The 19016-nt window shown below is 47.3% G+C and overlaps 1 protein-coding gene across 11 annotated transcripts in view; it reads left to right on the top strand.

Annotated features, from left to right (window-relative positions):
• CACNA1A (calcium voltage-gated channel subunit alpha1 A) overlaps positions 1–19016 on the top strand; it is a 286233-nt gene that overhangs the window by 76863 nt on the left and 190354 nt on the right. The window lies entirely within an intron of this gene.

Below are 19016 nucleotides of genomic sequence, written 5' to 3'. Positions count from 1 at the left end.
ACCCCGAGCTGGGTTGAGCTACCGTGGAGGCTTGGGGTGGGGGTGTGGGGGGCCGGGGGAGTGGATTCCTCCTAAGGACTGATTACAGAATGAGGGCTGGGCCCTGGGTCGTGCAGGGGCCACGGTGGGGCCTTTGGAGCCAGTTCCCGAGGGGCCAGAGTTCTCCGGAATGAGCTGGGACCCAGCCGGGGCCTGGGTGCACTGGCCAGGGCAGGGGAACCACGGGGGCCTTGGCTGGGTTTCCTTAGCCACCCCGCACGGGAATCCACGGTTACTCCAGAGCCAGAGCCCAGTCCCAGCTCGCTGGCCTTTCCACCTGGCCTGCCTGTTAGGTGGAAGCTGCACTCTCCCACTCTTCAGGGTTCCCATGACCAGGAGTGAGGGGGGGAACATGTGGCCTTCACACCGACGGACCAGCACTGGCCCAGGGCAGCTGGTCCGGAAGGGTTGGAGGGCACTTATTCTCCCCATGTCTGTAGGTCCCATTTCCTCCCATCATCTTTTGGGGGGTAGAAAACATCCTAAAGGCCCCATCTGGGGCCCTGACCTGGAAGACCCAGGACGGGCTCTTTCAATAAGATAGGGCAGGAGAAAATGAGGTGCTGGGTCCGTCCTAGGGGGCTGCGTCAGGCCTTGGGTTGGATTCAGCTTCTCCCACCCTAGGAAGCCAGGTGGGGGACACCAGGAGAATCAGCACCCGTGTGGACATCTCAGGCAGGTAAATGCCTTTTTTTTTTTCCTAAATCAAAGATCCAGAGGAAGGTGAAGACCACATTTTCCTCTATTCAGTTGCTACCAAAATGCAGATCCCCTTGTGTTTCTTTAAATCCGTCCCTGCTTGAAATAAACCTTAAGGAGGGCTTAACATCTGTTGAGATGTAGGCAGGCAAGGATGGGTAATTAGTCGGGCTTTCTAGCAGTTATCTAAGCATGACCCAGATTCCAAGTGGGGGGATGCACCCTGCTCCCCAGGCTGACTGGCCACTGTGCCATGGCTGAATGTGGCACTTCTCGGCATGGTTCCAACTGGCTGCCCTCAGTGTAAAAATGACCAGGGCTGCATGGGTCCCTGGGGCTCAGCGGTGAGCCCCCATCCATTTTGTGTATAGTTTTGACTGTTCTATACTCAACAGGGCTGAGTCCCAGGTGGTCCTGGGTTTGGTTATTGGAGGAACGCAGTGGTGGGTGGATTCTCTTTTAAGGGGGCTCAGAATTAGCCAAACTTTTGGCTTCTGAGTGCTGAAATTGTCACAGAGGATGCTGAGGTTTTGTAGTGTGTGAACAGTATATGTCGAGCATTGTGAAAATTAAGAGTTTCAGCTGGGGTCTTTCTGGAGGGGCATGCTCCTGACCACTGTGGGTGCCCAAGGCAAGAGCCTGCTAAGTTCCAACCTCTCAAAGCCCCGTTGAACTGTTCAGGGGTCTTGTGATCACTCTGCTTTCCTCCCTACGAACCCCTGGAGGAGTGGTGGGGGCTTAGAGGATGGCTCAGCTAACTCCAGGGGGTGTCCAGGAGGAATTCATGGGCTGACAGGATTCTGAGTTGAAAATGGCTTTAGATTGCCTTCTGGATCCTGGATTTGGCTTCTTCTAAGAGAAAAGGAAGGAGGTGGGAGTCCTAATGTGTCCTTAGCTCACCCCAGTCCAGCCTGAATCCTGCAGAGCAGAGGGCTATTGGGGAGGGAGGAGATTGCTCGGTGGAGGGGTACAGGTGAATTGGGAGCGGTCATAGTTACTTAGGGGTGTTTTTGGCTTTCTTGCTCTTGGTAGCTTTGTGATGAGTTTGTGCATTTTGCTCTCCTCAGACAGTTTTTGTTTTCTCTTTAGCCCGAGGCAGCAATCACATACAGCCCCAGAGGCAGCAATCACATACAGCCCCACTCGAGGGGAAAGCTCTCCATCCGCCTGTCTGTCTGAGCAGGTCATGCAGGATGGAGCTTTCTCTGGGGGGATGACAGGGGCAGGGACAGAGAGCTGGGAGGCTAGATATGGGGATTCAGGCCATTGCAAGGAGATGGAAATGCCGAGGAGTCAGGTACCAGGGCCTGAACATTGCCTTCTGTCTCCAAATACTTCTGCCATTTAAAAAAAAGTGTTTAAGTACTTATTATAAACTTTCAGAATAAAGTGTGATATAGATTTAGGAAAGTACACAAGTAAAGTCCAGCTTAAGAAGTGTTCACAAAGTGAACACAGCATGCAACTGGCACTCAAGGCAAGAAAAAGGATGTGACCAGTCCCCTCAGCAACCCCCCTCCTATTCTTCCCAGTCGTTCCCCCACTAGGGTAACTGCTACCCTGACATCTCCCCAGCACAGGCTCATTTTGCCTCCTACCTTACCTCCTTAATGGAGTTGTAGGCTGTGTTACTTTGTATCTGGCTTCTTTAGCTCAACAAGATTTATCCACGTTTCTGTGAGTGGTTCCTTCTCATGGCTGTGTGGTATCTTATTGTGTAACTCTAACACAAAGTACTTATTTGTTCTAGTGAGGGCCATCGGGGTAGTTTCCAGATTGTGCTGTTGGGAACATTCTTGTACGGGTGTTTTGCTGAACTTGTACTTTGTATTTCTCTTGGGTCTATACCTAGGAGTGGAATTGGCCCTGCCATTCTTTGATGCGTGTGTGGTTTTGGAAGCATCCTTGACTAAGGGTTGCAGGTGAATTTGGAAAGCAGCTTGCTCGTTGTCTTTGCAGGTGGAGCGAATGCAGGTTCCGTGCACTTGGCTGTGTGCTCAGAGGGTCTAAGAGTGTTACTTCCAGACGCCAGTTCCAGCGTGGCGTGCTGGTGGACGGTGCAGCCTTGATCTCCCCGTGCTCGTGGGCACTTTGCCGCTGTGATTTCTTATTCTTCTGCGTACCCCCCACCCCAACAGCGCAAGCTTGAAGCCAGCAATGAGAAGTAGGGGTTCTCATTAATTTTATTTTTCTCTTCCTAAGTAAGAAAACCCAAATGGAAGTCTCAGATGTTCAGATTTACACCACTGCCTTTTTCTCTTGGAGAAGGCCAGGCAGCAAGCCATCTTGACCGCATACCTTGGTTCTGTTATTCGTTGATTGGAAGTCTGATTTAAATATGGCCATGATGGGCTCTGATGATGGCTTCTAAAGAGCTCAAATCTGCTAGCTCAATAAGGCGCATCTGTCAGCCTTCCTAGAGTCCCCACTTAATGCCACTCGCTCCTTCTGATGTCCCACCAAGCGCCAGTGTGAATGTCATCTTCCCCCAGTTCTGCTGATGCCAGCAGGTCTCCCACGGAGCAGGGTGTAGGAATGTGGGCCATTGCAAGCGCTGCGGACCCAGGTCTATGTGTTATCATGCGCTGTCTTCTGAATCTCACACGGGATTCTGTCTTATCACCTATGCTTTTGGGAATCGCAACAAGAAGCCCAGAGTCTATCACGTCAGGTAACCTATGGACTTTGACTGGCATTCCCCCATTTTTGTTTTTGTTTTAGTGAAACGCTCTTTAAAGACAACTGTCCTGCATGAGATACACAGGGAGCCTGTTATTGGACTCCTGGCCCGTCCTGAAAAGTAGAATGTGCTAGAAGATACTGCTATAGAGGGCAGGACAGTATGACCCATTAATCCCTCTATTAGATTAGTGTGGCTGGTATTTCCAAAAGAGCAAAATTCTGGGAAGTAATAATTAGCATGGCTTTTCCCATTGGGATTTTTTTTTTTTTTCTACAAAAGAGCCATCCCTTCTCTGAAAAATCTACCTTGAACTGACAAATACGGTCTTAGTTTATCCCACCTGGTGTGAGTTTGGGTGCTTTTCACTGCAGACATGTTAGCCCTGCTTGATACCGGGGTGCTGCTGCAACCCCCCCCCCCCCACTGGGAGTGTTATATATACATTGTTGTGCCCTCAAACTTTCATGTGAATGAGGATTGTTTTGTTGACGTCGTGATCCTGGTCCAGCAGGTTTGGGGTGGGGCCTGGGTTTTGCTTTTCCACCTGCTTCTAAAGATTGCCCATGCTGCTCGTCCGGGGGGTCCACCTGCACTGTCCAGGTCACATCATAGACGCATTCTGTTACTCTTTTTTCCTTTTTCTCAAAAATCGGGTTTATTGCAGTATATTTTACTGATAGCAAATTCCCCGTTTCTAGAATTCAGGTCTTTGAGTTTTGACATATGCGTGCAGTCATGTGGCCACCACCAAAATCAAGGTAGGGAACAGTTCTGTCACCCTAAGTTACCCCCCAATGCCCCTTTGTGTCAGCCCCCCACTGCCCACGCCCCTTCGTAGCACTAATCTGTTCTCTATCCTTATAGTTTTGCCTTTTCCAGAAGGCCATGTAAATAGAATCCCACAGTGTGTAGCCTGCTGAGTCTGGCTTCTTGCACACAACTTTTGCAATCCATTCATGTTGTATCATTAGATCACCCTTTTCAGTGCTACGTAGTATTCCATGGGTGGCTGGACCAGAGTCTGTTCACTCATTTTCCCAGTTGAAGGACATTAGGGATGCTTCTAGGTTGGGCAGTTATGAATAGAGCTGCTATAAACACTGGCAGACGGGTTTTAGTGGGAGCATTGAGAACCTACGTTCCACTTCTCTTTGGGTAAATAAATACCCAGGGGCGGGATTGCTGGGTTGTGTGGTATGTGTTTATAAGAGACTGCCAAACTATTTTGCAAAGTGGTTGCGCCATTTTAACATTCTTATCCTTGTTATTCTGAAAGCACCAAGCTCTAAATGCCAAGGCACATGTGGCTTCGAGGGTTTAAGATAAAGAATTGTGGGTGTTCAGAAAGTGATGGAAGCAAGTGGTAGCGTTAAGTGCCAGAGAGATGGAGGAGAGTGAGGATGTTGTTTGTAGCCAAGTGCCTACACTGGTTTGAAATGTAAGGAGAGAAGGGGGTCTCTGGCGTGGGGTGCCCCTCAGCAGTAAAACGTCAAGGTTGTGAGATCCGTCTTTGCCCCCTGTTCACCACTGCAATCCCACCACGCCTAGCACAAAGTGGACACCTCATAAACGTTTTTCCAGTGACTGAAAAAAGGGCCTCTCTTCACCCATTTGCCAAATTATAGAGCTCTGGCTCTATAATGGGTTTTCGGTGTGTTTGATGGGTTTTTGGTGTGTGTTGGGGACAGGGGTTTTCATGAGGTGATCAGACAGACCAGACGAGGTCTCTGAAATTTTAGTACTTGAGAATTTGGGGAGCAGTGGCCCCTTGAGAGTGGAGTCTTCCTTCAGGGCCTTGGTGGGAACGTCTGTTGGGTGCTTGGGGCTTATGAAAGCCCCGCCCCCATTACCTTCCCACTAGCAAGCACGTATGAGCATTCCCTCAGTAATGGAAGGCATCACCAGGAAGGTGGGCTCAGTGCAGAGGTGGCCAGAGCCCCCAAAACTCTATATTAATGACATTTCCGAGAATGCTAACTCAGCTCCTTAGCAAGGAGCCGGATGGTGCCATGAAAGATGGCAGAGAGAGAGGGAAGGCACTCCAGACTGTGGCTCAGCCAGGCCTGGGTTTTGATGACTCAGTTTCCTCATGTGCATGATGAGAATACTGCTTCTGATAGCATCTCCCTCGGAGGGCTTCTGGGAAGGCTAAATGGGATCATGCGTGGTAAATACTCAGCACAGAGTCCAGCCTGGAGAAAGCCCCCCAAATACATGAGCCATAATACCAGAGACTACTTTTTCCCTAATGTTCTTTTGAGGAAACTGGCTAGAAATGAAACTGTCTGGGTAGAGGCGGAGCAAAGGGCCCCTCTGTAACTGGCCGGTTTGGATTTACTCATCTGAGTGTAGCATCTTTAAAAAGCAACCCTCAGGTATTTTGCAGCCCCTGTTCTCTCCGGGAGCTTTCAGGGGGGAAAAAATTCATGCCCACTTGACCCATTTTTCTATTCCTTTCGGTCTAATACAAAATTGTCTTCCTCTCTTTTGAGCCCTCCCTCTGTGGGTGACAAGGGAGTTCTAAAGTACATACTTATCTTCCTGCTCTCCCCTACCAAACCCATGTCCTCCGTTTGAGCCCATCAAGAGTCCAGTCCAGGATGGAGACTACAGGCTTGGGGTAGCTGCTGTGGCCACCCCAGGTGACACTAGAGTTGAACAGCTGAACACTGCTCAGCTTTGGGGTTAGCATATGTCCCTCCCACGCCCCCAATTCCTCTCTTCTATTTTTCCTGGAAGAATAGAGAAGGCAAGGAACATTCCAGAAGAGGGAATCAGGTGGTTGGCCTCAGCACCTTGGGTTTCACAAACCAGCAGGCATGAGTTCTTGTCTGGGTAAGCTGACCAGATGTCCCAGTTTGCCCAGGACTGTCCTGGTTTTAGCATCTCAGGAAATCCAGCAGTCCAGGCAAACCAGGACGTTGGTCATTCTCGTGGTGAGTTCTTAACACCCAAGAGGAGGGGGGAGCAAGAGATGGTTCCATGGCTCAGGAAAGGAGAAGATAGGTCGCTTTTTCCCTCTGAAAAGCCAAGACTTTTGATTGGAATGAATTCTGCTTTTGGAAGCCGCCCATTTAAGGCAGCTAATGCTAGAGAGATCCCAGCTCTGAAATGAATTTCCTGAGTTAAGTCCGGATCAAGTTTTGTCATCTCTCTTGGGTCAGAGATGGCTTTATCTTCTGTCAGACTGGGAACATCTTGGAGCTTCCTTGAAAAGGGGCTCAATGTTCCGATTGGACCTGGAATTCAGAAGTAGTAGCCCTTCGTCACGAATAACCCTACTCATGAGGCAGGGCGCCCCCTCTGGAGCAATGAGGGAAACTCAACTTCGTTGCCCCCCTGCCAGTAAACAATATTCACGCTGTTAAGTTCTGCTCTCATTTTAGGCCTGTGTGCAAAATATACACATATAATTTTAAACCAATTTTTAAAGTATTTTTATACAAGCAGCATTTGCAGGAGTGCTAAGTCTGATCTCAAGAATAAACAGACAGGTTTGTCTTAAATGAGACATACTGGGGCCGACCTAGAACTTGCTCTGCAGTGGGGTTACCTGGTTTCTGACCTTCCAGGATCTGCCATATTCTTTTATCTCGTTGACCTTTATTATTTTCTTTATTAAGAATAATGGGGGTGGGGGTGGGGGGCTATGCCGACCTGCATTTGCTGCTGTGAAATGTTTTGTGACACATTGTGGAGTCTGCATGGGAATGTGCCTATCTGAGCAATGGCACCAGAGTGGAGGCTGAAAAGAGGAGAAGACACAGAGAAAAGAGGTGATAGTGATTGGAGGCGAAGCATACAGGGCTTGGGGACAGGAGACCTGGCTGCAAATCTCAGCTCTAGCTCACAGTAGCGAAGCCTCAGTCTGCTCATCTGTAAAATGGGTGTGGGGACAGAGCCAGGAGAGCCGTTTCCAGGCTCTCGGCCTCACGTGGAAAGGTGCTGGCTTGGTTATTAGGTGGCCATCAGCTGTACTCAGATGGCCATTAGCCACTAATATAACTGCCGTGGCTACGCTAGGGGGTTGGTTGGTTGAAAGAGAAGCAGGCTGCGGATTGCGGCTAGCAAGTGCAGTTAGCAAGCGGATTGTGGATCGTGTTGGTCCTACTTCCTGTGTCTCACCCGGCTGCCAGTGAAACGGGGGTGCAGGAAGACCCCTCATTGGGGTACTGGTGGATGTTTGCTATTGTGTCTCGACCAGCCGCCATCAAGACTATAGTGGTATGAACCCCCTATCCATGGCTCCGTGGGTGTTCCTTTTCGGCCTCACCATATCCTGCGTTCTTGTGCGGGGAGCGGGAGCTGAGACCCTGCATTACAATGGGCATAGTCCTATGTCCAGGGAATTGTGGGAAGGTTAAAAGATACTGTGCACAGAAAGCATGTAGCACGTATGATCAGTGTAAATAGGACAGATAGATTTTAGACTCTGTGACTCCAGGGCTGCGTTCATTGTGGTTACCGCTCTGGCCCTGTGCTTGGCACCTATGGGGCCTGAATACATAATTGTGGGGTGCTTTCATGCACCTCAGGTTCACGACCTGTTGTTTTAGTTCTGCTCCAGGTTCACCACACACGCTCAATATTGCCTCTCCGGTCACTTATTTTTCCTTGTTTCTTTTGATATGTATGGAAACACAGATAGACCAGCTATCTAAGTCAAGTACTAGAATGGTGTTCCCCAAAATGGAGTCCCCAACCCCTCAGGGTGAGCTGCACCTGCTCTAAGGCAAACTTCTCACATTTGGGCGTGCGTCAGTATCATCTGGGGGGCTTTTAAACACAGGGGGCTGAGCCTCGCCCCAGGAGGTTTTGATTTAGGAGGTTTGGGGGGGGGAGCCTGAGAATTTGCATTTCTAGTAGGTTCCCAGATGGTGCTGCTGCAAGTGGTCTTGGAAACACACTTGAGACACCCTGAACTAGAACGTGACCAGCAACTTCTACGTGTAGTTTCCAACCTCGCTTTTTTCTCATCCTCTCCCCCACTGTGCTCCTTCAAAGGCATCCACTCTCTCTTGGATTGTGTGGGTCTTATTCGCTTCCTTCCTTCCTCCCTTCCTCCCTTCCTCCCTAAGTTTTATCACATGTACCCTAATAAAAATTTAACGTCTTAATATAAATTTGACTTGCTTAGCTTCTGAGCTTTCTAGCCTTCTGGAACTCATACTCGCTTTTTCCACTCAGCTGTGTGTTTCTAAGATTCATCTCTCTTGTGGAGTCTCGCTGTAGGTCATTTATTTTTCTTTGTATAATATTGCATTCTGTGATGATTCAATAATTTGTCCATTTTCCTGGGTGGTGGACATTTGGGATGTTTCCAGATTTTTTTAAATTTTATTTTTTGCTTTTATGGACAGTACTGCTGTGATGAATACATAATTTTTGAATGATTGAATTCAAGGTGTTAATTTTAGTCTGTGTATTCGGGCATCTAGCTTCATCTAGAATCAGCTGAGATTCATCAGCATTTATGGAACACCAGCCATCTGACAGGTACGGGCAAAGGCATTTCACATTCTACTCCTCATTCTCTCTAAGGGCTGGGTCAGCCAGACAGCCCCGTTCCTGTTTGTTTTCTTAAAGTCAACCTGTGGTTTAGACATTGGCTTGTACTGTGTTTCCCCGAAAATAAGACCTAGCTGGACAATCAGCTCTAATGCGTCTTTTGGAGCAAATATTGATATAAGACCCGGTCTTATTTTACTGTAATATACTATATAGTATAAGACCGGGTCTTATATCAATATTTGCTCCAAAAGACGCATTAGAGCTGATTGTCCAGCTAGGTCTTATTTTCGGGTAAACACGGTAGAGAAGCTGCATGGACAAATCAAGAGCATGGACTCTGGAACCAGGTGGCTGTGGTTCAAATCCCAACTCTGCTTGTCACTAGCTGTGTGACCTTGGGCAAGTCACTTAAGTGTCCTGTGCCTCAATTTGCCAGTCTGTGCAATAGGGATTCTGATAGCACCTACCTTGGAAGAGTAAATGAGTTAATACATGTTATGCTTAGAATAGTACCTGGAACTTAGTAACCACCATATGTGTTTATATATGGATGAATGGATGGGTGGGTGGGTGGATGGATGGATCAATGGATAGATGGATGGATGAATGGATGGGAGGGAAGAAAGGAGGAAGGAGGGAAGGAAGGAAGATGGACAGATGGATAGAAGGAAGGATTGAGGGAGGAAAGGAGGAAGGAGGGAAGGAAGATAGATAGATGGATAGGATGGAGAGAAGGAAAGATGGATGGGAGGTCAGAAGGATTGATGGATGGATGGATGGATGGATGGATGAAAGGAAGAATGGATGAGTGGACTTACTGAGGTGGCTGTATTTGTGTCTCTGACCTAATGCTTGGCATAGTGTATGGCACACGGTAGGTGCTACAAAGTATTAGTTATTATTCTGTCTTTTCTTGCTAAGGTTTCCAACTCCCTTGATCTGTTATTCTTTGGCATGTGTCTTATTAACCCATGCTCCGGATGATCCACTCAACCACCATTGCTCCAAGGTATAAGCCAAGGGGAAATCAGTCACAGACAGGGTCATGGTGATTGTTGATAGTAGAATTTCATGATTCCAAGACCCAAGTAGAATTTTCCCCATCTCTCAGCAATCCTTTTCTATGTTCCTAACCATCTTCCTCTCCCATTTCCTACACCCCACTGACAGACGCTCTCCAGTGCCAGACTCCCTCCAATCTCCCCACAGCTCCCCCTTCCTCTAACCATACCTAGTCTTGCTCTGAGTGTCATTGTTGAAGACATCAAATACTTCAACCCAGTGGGAATAATCAGCCAGCTTCCAAGTGGGTCTTACGAGGACTCGGGGCTTATGGGTCTCGCACAAATTGGAATAGCCAGAAACATTTATGGACTTGAATTGTCTGTGGAAGAGTTGTTAGAATGCAAATTTCTAACAGTGTGGTATATTCCTAATCACAATGCAGTCTTTTAGGGGTCATGGATGGATGTTTGTGCTTGGAGGGGGGGAGAACATCACATGCAGTCAGTGTCGGATAAGTGGGTGGGTGGTGGGTGGATGGATGGATGGATGGATGGATGGATGATAGGTTGGGTGGATAAATAGAAGGAAGGAAGGAAGGAAGGAAGGAAGGAAGGAAGGAAGGAAGGAAGGCAGGCGAGCGAAAAGATGGATGATGTTGGTGGGTGGGTAGGTGGATGGATTATAGGTGGGTAGATAAGTAGATTGGTGGATGACTGGATGGGTGGGTGGACAGATGGATGGATGATAAAAGAAGAAAGGAAGAGGAAGGAAAGGAAGGAGGGAGAGAGGAAGGAAAAAAGGAAGGGAGGAAGGAAGGAAGGAAGGCAGGAAATATGGATGGATGATGAAAGGTTGGATGGATAGATGGATATTTGGGTGGATGAGTAGATGGGCAGATGACCGGACTGGATTGAAGGATAACAATATGGATGGGTGGGTGAATGGGTTGATGTTGGATATGAGAGTATATGTATATGGAAGGGTGGGTGTCCGTGTCGGGTCTCTTTAATATTTGAGTTCTTATTGGCTTGGGAATGACCAAGTCCCTCCACTTACCACCTTAGTTGTACCTTTTCCAGGGACATGTTTTTTTGTGAAAATCAGTAAGATTGCATGCGTGTGTCTTACCTCTCTAGTTTATGTTCCTTGAGGGTAGGGGACAGTAATTTGCCTTCTTCACATTCCCCAAGATTTCCTGCATTAATATTTGTTAACTGAGTGATAATTAGGAAAATAGTGTTGTGGACAAAGGTTATTAAATTTCTGGGAACACCTGGTGATCTTTACTTCAGCATGGGCCCGAAAGTGGGATTCCTTGGATTTTGCTCCATCAGTGAATAGCGGTGGGCTAGAGGACGCTCTCTCTTCTGAGCAGGTTGAGTTCATGCCCTAGATTCTTACCCACTGGCCAGAGACTACAGATCAGATGTACCCCATATGATCTTGTCCCTGTTATGTCTTTGATTTCATCTCTTCCGTTCTCTACTCCTTCTACTCTGTCTCAGCCCCACTGACGCTTTTACCCACACCCAACTCATCTGAAAGCGTTTGTGTTGCCTGTTCTCTCTGCCTACATCATAGTTCCCCCAGGTTTCCCCATAGCTGACTCCCCTTCATTTAGGACTCAGCCCAAAAGTTGCCTCCTCCAAGAAGCCTATCTTCTTCATTTATTGAACACCTAAAGTACAAAGAAAAATATAAAATATATGTCTACTCTCCTATCCAGAGAGAACCTCTGGAGACGTTTTAATGTATTTCATTCCATACCTTTTTATGGATATAAGCTTTTGTGAACACATTTCCATGCCATTAGATATCCTTGGTAGTGTCAAGGCAACCATGTACAGTTGCACAGGCTGTACACTGCACAAGGGTATCACATCTCATATCATAGGAATCCTAGAACTATACATTATTATTTCAATGTCTGGGCTGATAGAAGCTTAAGTATCTTGTTCTAGGAAAATGAAGATATTATGACAGTTTTTTGACAGATGGCCCTAACACTTGAAAAAGGGGCATCTTATTGAAATTCACACGGTGGTGCTGTATGGTTTGGCAGAAACCCTGGAAATATCTGGTGATATTCCACTTTCTGGCTGTACCCGTTTTTGTGTGACCATCTCCCGCTGTGCAGCACACATCTTTGTGTGTGTGTCTCTGTCCAAGGTTCTGGTTATTTTCAGAATAAAATTCTGGTCTAGATACAGGGCTTAAGTCTTGAAACGGTTGCTACCACTTTCCTTGGATCTATGAAAGAGACAAAATTCAGGAATTTGAGGGGGAGGAGCTGGGAAAGAACAGTTGGTTGGTTTGCAATTTTTCCTGGGCTTCATGTAAAGCAGTGCTTTTGAACTGGGGGTGATTTTGCCCTGCGGGGGACTTTTGGAAATGTCTGGAGACGCTTTTCATTATTAGGAACATGGAGGGAAAGGTGATACTGGCATGTAGTGGGTAGAAGTCCACTGAAAATGCACAGGAAACTCTCCCCCCCACCACCATCCCCCAGTGAAGAATTATCCTGTCCAAGATGTCAGTAGTGCTGAGATTGAGAAATCCTGATGGAAAAGATGTCATGGTTTTCTTGGAGGAGAGTGGGCAGCTTTAGGGTTTTTGGGTGACTTAAATTTAATTTACAGTTTCTCTTCCTAGCTGGGTGTCGAAGCCAGCTTTCTGTGAACTTTAGATCCTACACGATCAGCAACAGGCTTGCTACCAACAGATTCGTTGCTGTAAATATAGACGAGTATGTAGAAGGAAATCTCACCCGGAGTTGGGAAAGGTTGGCATGAAAGCTGCTGTGGCCTCCGTTTCTCTCTCCTCCTCCTTCTGGTGCCCAGTTTTTAAATCGTGTCTCACTTCTCCTGGGCTTCTGGCATGGCGTGTGCTGCTGCTGGTGGACTGTTTCCTCTGCTCCCTTAGGCTCCATGTCAGGGCTGGGGCAAATGAACTTAGAGATGTGAAGGGGGGAAGGAATGCATGCATGCATTCATTCATTCATAAATATATATTGAGCACCTACCATGTGCCAGATGAGTGGGGCGTGGGGAGGGGTAATGAGAGCAGGGAGGTGAGAAGAGTAGCTTTTGAGCAGGGTTTTGTTTTGACCACAGTGAGGACTTTTATACCAAAGGAATTCCCATTTTTTTCCCCTGGCACACCGTACTTTTTGTTTTCCATAACAAAAATCAGGTACTTTGGGGTCTATATTTTGAGACCTGCTGTTTACCAAGACAAGCCACATTGCAGTGACTCCCACCCTCTGATGATGTCTTTCCATACACCTGTGACAATGTCCTTAGGCCAGAGTCCTGGAAATGGCATAGCTGGGTCAGGCTGAGGGCCAGGTCGCGAGGGACCGTAAGTCTGTGCCCTTTCAGACTCCGAGGTCCCCTTTCCCCGATTATGAGGCCCATCTGGGTTGCCCTTGATTTAACACCTGTGCCAAACAGGTAAGTGGAAAACGGAATCCCCAGTGGTGCAATGTGCATTTCTGAAGGTGCGGAACCTTTTCCGTGTGGCTGTCTGCATCGCCTTCATGATGTTCTGCTCACCCTCTTTGCTCGGTTTTCTCTAGGGACATTCTGCACAGGTATCTTTTGGAGGGGGGTGGCACCAGCTTCTGTAGACACTGAGGGGTTCTGTGGCTCTGTGTTGGTTTTGAGGCAGTCCAGCCTAGTGGTTAAGAGGGAGGCCTGTACAACCAGCCTACCTGGGTTCAAATCCCTGTTCTGCTTCTTTCCAACTGCATCATCCTGGGCAAGTCCCTTAGCCTCCTGGGCCTCAGTTTCCTCATCTGTAAAATGAGTGTAACATTAGTGCCTGCCTCTTGGGGTTGTTATAAGGCTCAAGCAGCTCTCAGAACAGTGCCTGGCACACCGTGGGTACTAAATAAGAGTTTATCCCCCATTATAGTTATGGCCCAGGCATCAGCTTCCTCTCTCAGTGCAGTAGTGTGTATGTATTTCTGTGTGCCTCTCTTGGTGCTTGAAAACCTCTTTATTTTAGGGTGCAGTAGCTGTCACATGATTTTGAGTGAGCTCTCCCAGCCTGAGTGCCAGCCACGATTCTTCTAATTGACCAAACAGGATCCCCCACCCCACCCCCAAACTTGAAGGAAAGCAATTGGATCATTTTCCACATTCAGGATAGGTGGGCCCTTGAGCTTGTTCACATCCGGGATTTCACTGGCCCTCCAGTAAGAGCAAGTGTCACGTCCTGGGAGGACATGGAAACTGACTGCCTTTTCTAGACTAGTTAGTGCCTCCTCTGTGCGGAGAGCTTCTGAGCCCCAGGCTGTGTGGGAGCCAATGTGGCCAACTCGAGCTTTACACCAGCGCCAGGAGCTCAGTGGTTTTATTTTGGCCCCCATTTCACAGATGTGCACACTGAGGTTCTGAGAGTGAAAGTCGCTTGCAAAGGTCACACATCTAGCAAGCGGGGAAACCTCATGGGACAGGTAACAGCGCATCAGGGACAAAGGTTCAGAGACCTTGGAATGACTGTGGCAAGCGATGGTACAGGGAACAAAGGCGTACCTGGGAAATTGCGAGTCAGGTCCAGGACGCCTAAAGAGAGTATCTCAGTAAAGCGAGTCACATGAACTTTTTGGTTTCCCAGCGTGTGTAAAAGTTATGGTTGCACAATACTGTAGTCTATTACATGCACTATAGCATGATGTCTGACAAAATAATGTACATACCTTAACTAAAAATACTGTATTGCTAAAAAATGCTAACGCTCATCTGAGCCTTCAGCGATTTGCCATGTTTGTGCCGGTGGAGGGTCTTGCCTCGATGTTGATGAAAACACATTATCTGCGAACTGTGATAAAGCGAAGCCTGCAGTGAAGGGGCAGAGTTTGAGCTCAGCCAGGACTAGGTTCCTCTGTCAGTGGTGTGGCCTTTGGGAAGTTACTTAACTGCAGGGATCCTCAGTTTCCCTATCTGTACAATGGACAGAATAGCACTTTCCTCCCAGGGATGTTGTTAGGATGAAATTGATGGTGCCCTGTAAAACACTACGTGGCACATAGTAGGTGCTCAGCACGTGGTGGAAGCTCTCTGTTTCCTCCTTGGTATGGGCCCTGGGACACAGACAGACACAGACACAAACCCCTGCCCTGATGTGGCTGCCATTCTAATGGGGGAGACGGACCAAGGACCAGGTAAAGGGTACAGTATAAGTGAGGTATAGTAAGTGCTGCGGTGCAAAAATAAAGCAGGGCGAGGAGATACAACAGAGGGTGTTGTCACCGAGAATCTGAGCAAGGAGGTAACCCAAGGGGACATGTGGGCTGGATTCAGTGAGGAACAGGGAAGGTAAGGGGCAGGTGTGGTGAGACCAGAGGTCTGTTTTGTGCACAGATGGCTCTGTTTAGGGAGTGAAGAGGGTTGGTTGGGGAGATCAAGGTAGGGCTGGTGAAGGGGACAGGTGAGGGGCCCTGAGCATGTAGGTAGTGCTAGGAAAGGAAGGATGGAGAAGCATCCAAACGATATTCTAATTTCTTCCTTTCTCCCTCAAGTGTTTGTCATCCTTTGTCCCTTCCCCCCACCCCCCACCCCCATCTTGGCTCACTGAAAGACACAGACAAAGGGATTGAGCTCTGGGTTACTTTAAAAGTTTCAGGTTATTTATTATAAAGTTCTAGGATATTTTTCTAATCTGTTTGATGTCTCATTTCTTTCCTCAGAGGATGTCTAGACCTGCACTGCCCAATAAGGTAGACACTGGCCACGTGTGGCTATTTCAATTTTAAAATAAATTAAAATGAAATTAAGTGAAAAAGTCAGTCCCTTGGTTGCTCCAGCCACATTTCAGGTGCGTGGTTGCTACACGTGTCTGTTGGCCACTGTACTGGTCGGTGCAGACCTAGAACATTCCATCATTGCAAGAAGTTCTAGGCATTTCTAGCAACAGCATCTCCTGGAAGCTTGTTGGAAATACAGAGTCTCACCCCCCTGCCCCCACCACCCTAGACCTGCTCAGTCACAATCTGCATCTCAACAAGATCCCCCTGTTGATTTTGGTTGCACTTGGAATCACCTGGAAACTGGAAAAATGCTGATGACCTAAGCCCCACTCCCACAGATGCTGGTAGGAGTGGTCCAAGGCTGCCCCTGGGTGTGGGGAGTTTTGAAAACTCTCCAGGTGATACAAACGTTCAACTAGAATTGGCAGAGAGGCCACTGGGTGTTTAAGAACACTTGGAAGGCAGGTAGACTGGAGTTGGAGCAGTGTGACCTTGGGCAAGCCACTTACCCTCTCTGAGCTGCAAGTGCTCTATAAAAACCAGGACCTGCTGGCACCTACCTCCTAGGGGTGTGAAGAGCAAATGATGTGAAGGTTCAGAGGGCTGAGCAGGGGCCTGGGATGTGGATAGTGAGCACTCCACACAGAAAAAATTGTTAATTTTTTAAAATGAGGTCAGCGGCCTTTGAGCTAATCATTGGAGTGGAGGAAACTAAACTATTTTTTTAAATGCTTTTTTATTTTCATTTTTAAAAAATTGAGGTAAAAGTCACATACGTAAAATTAACCGTTAATCATTTATAGTGAACAACTCAGTGACATTTAGTACATTCCCAGTGTTGTGCAACTCTCACCGCTGTCTTGTTCCAAGACATTTCCATCACCCCAAAGGAGACCCCATCCCCATGAGCCTCCTTGGTCTCCTTCCTTCCTTAGCCCCTGGTAACTGCTGGTCCATGTCTGTCTCCATGCATTTACCTATCCTGGTTTTGGAGTTTTTGAAGTCCCCTCCCTCTGGCAGAAGACTTCTCAGCATCCAAGTGAAACTGTGAGACAACCCAGCTCTCTGCATTTCCAGATCTTCCTGTCCCTGGCACAGGGGTTTCCCCCACCTGTGTCCCCCCCTGGCACCCTGGGCCTTGCCTGGTGGCCGTAGTTAATCCCAGCAGCAGGCCCGCGTTCTGCTCTCCCGGGGCCTCCACAAATGAGAGGTTTCATCTCAGCTGGGTTTCTCCCAGTTAAATATTTAATAAATAAGACCTACAACTTGTGATGCTGGGAGTGTTTGATAGTGAAATTAATGAGGGGGAGAGACTCACAGGCGGCCCACAGATCCGTGCCTGAGCCTGGTCGAGGGCACCCTGTTGGCATAGAGCTGGGCAGGTGTCTGAGCCACCAATGTTTGCTCTCTGCGGTGGGCCACACCATCCCATGTCCCGTGGCTGTGGCCTGCCTCTTGCTTTAACACTGTGTCTGGCACAAGGGAACCACTTGATAAATATGTGCTAAAAGAGAGGGGGGAGGGAGAGAAAGAGGGAGAAGAGAGATAGGGGAAGAGAGGGAGAGGAAGAGTAAGCAGGAAAATACAGAGAAAGAGAAACAGAAAGAAGAGAGAGAAAATTGTTCCTTCTATCCTTTCCCCTCCCCATTGCCCTTATCACCTTTTGTTTTTCTTTTTTCTGTCTCCTATTTCTCATTTCCTTACTCTCGCCTGGTGGCCAGCTCCTCATCCCTTTTCATTTCCTGTGTCTCTGTTATCTTTTCATTTTCCGTCTGAGTGTTTGCCCCTTTTCTCTTTCTCTTCATAAACTGTCCCTTGGTGTGTATGTCGTATTTTTTTCTTGGCTGTCTTTGACTCATTTTGTGTGTGTGCGTGTGTGTGCATGCATGCGTGTGAGAGAGAGAGAGAGAGAGAGAGAGAGAGAACCTAGAGAAGAGCATATGAACATAGATGAACGTTTTAAAGATCAGCCGTGAAGTGCACAGCCATTGTGCCCAGGTCAAGAGCCAGAACGCCCCCATCTCCCCAGATTCTCCCACATGTCTGTCTCCTATCACAGCCCCTCATTTCCTCCCGATGAATCACTATGGAGGGTTCCATGGGAGACATCAGCTTGTTTTTCTTTGTGGTTTTACCACCTAGGTACTATAGAACCTAAGCAGTAGGGTTCAATGTTTTGTGGTTTTCAACTTTCTATAAATAAAATTATGTGATATGAATTGTTTTGTGTTTTGTTTCATTGGCTCACAGTTATGTTAGCAAGATCCATCCTTAGTGTGGTCACTGTGGCTCCTTGATGGTCATATTTGTTCCCTGGTGGTGAACATATGAGTTTGTTCCCTGTTGATTGCCCAAAATAAGCAACGTTGCTAGTCGTTTATGGATTTCACTGCCCATGTGCAAGGGTACATGTCTCGATGTAAAATCGCTGGATACTAGAATTAGTGCATGTTCAGTTTGACTGAATACTGCTGAAGTGTTTTACAAAGTTTGCGCTAATTTATGCTCCTGCCAGCAGTGGCTGAGCTTTCAAGTGGCTCCACACGCTCACCGACACATGATATTGTCAGATTTAATGGCAGCCCGTCTGGTGGGTGTGTGGTGATTTTAGTTTGCGCTACTCGATTACAAAATGGGTGAACATAATTTAATATACTCATCGGCTATTTAAGTTTCTTCTTTCGTGAAGTACCTCTTTGTGCCCTGTCCACGTTTTTATTGGGTTGCTTGGGTTTTGTTTTTTTGTTCAGATTGATCTGTAGGTGATCTTTATGTTTTCTTTATCATTATATGCTGTGCAGTATCTTCTCTTGGCTTGCCTTTTGATTTCTTTTTTATGACATCTGTTGATCAATAATAGTTCTTAATTTTAATGTGGGTTGCATTTAGAAATCTTTTCCTTCACAGTTTGTGGGTTTTATATCCTATTAAGGAAACCCATTTCTGCCTCGACGTCATGGAGATATTCTATGCTATTTCTAAAAGTTTTACAGTTTTGCTCACTGTATGCCTTTAATTAGCTTGGAATTGATTTTTGTATATGGTGTGAGGTAGGGAGTCTGATTTCCTTTTTATTCCTTAAGTGTTGTCCCAGCACTATTTATTTAAAAAAATCCGCCCTTGCCTCAATGATCTACAAGACAACCTCTGACTGTTTAACTCATACGTCCTTTGGTCTGGTCCGTTTTCGTACTCAGCCAGTCAAGCCACAGATACTTACTGAGTGCTGACTACATACGAGGCACTGAATTACAGTGATGAACACAGCAGATGCAGTCAGTGTTTTCATGGAACTTACAGACTGGCCGTGATGGCAGATAAATAGGT

This window comes from Rhinolophus sinicus, chromosome 15, assembly GCF_057876585.1.
Source record: "Rhinolophus sinicus isolate RSI-liver-muscle chromosome 15, RSI-T2T, whole genome shotgun sequence".
In the NCBI taxonomy this organism is placed as follows: Eukaryota; Metazoa; Chordata; class Mammalia; order Chiroptera; family Rhinolophidae; genus Rhinolophus; species Rhinolophus sinicus.
Note: the sequence above shows the minus strand (reverse complement) of the source record. Positions and strands in the feature narration are given on the sequence as shown.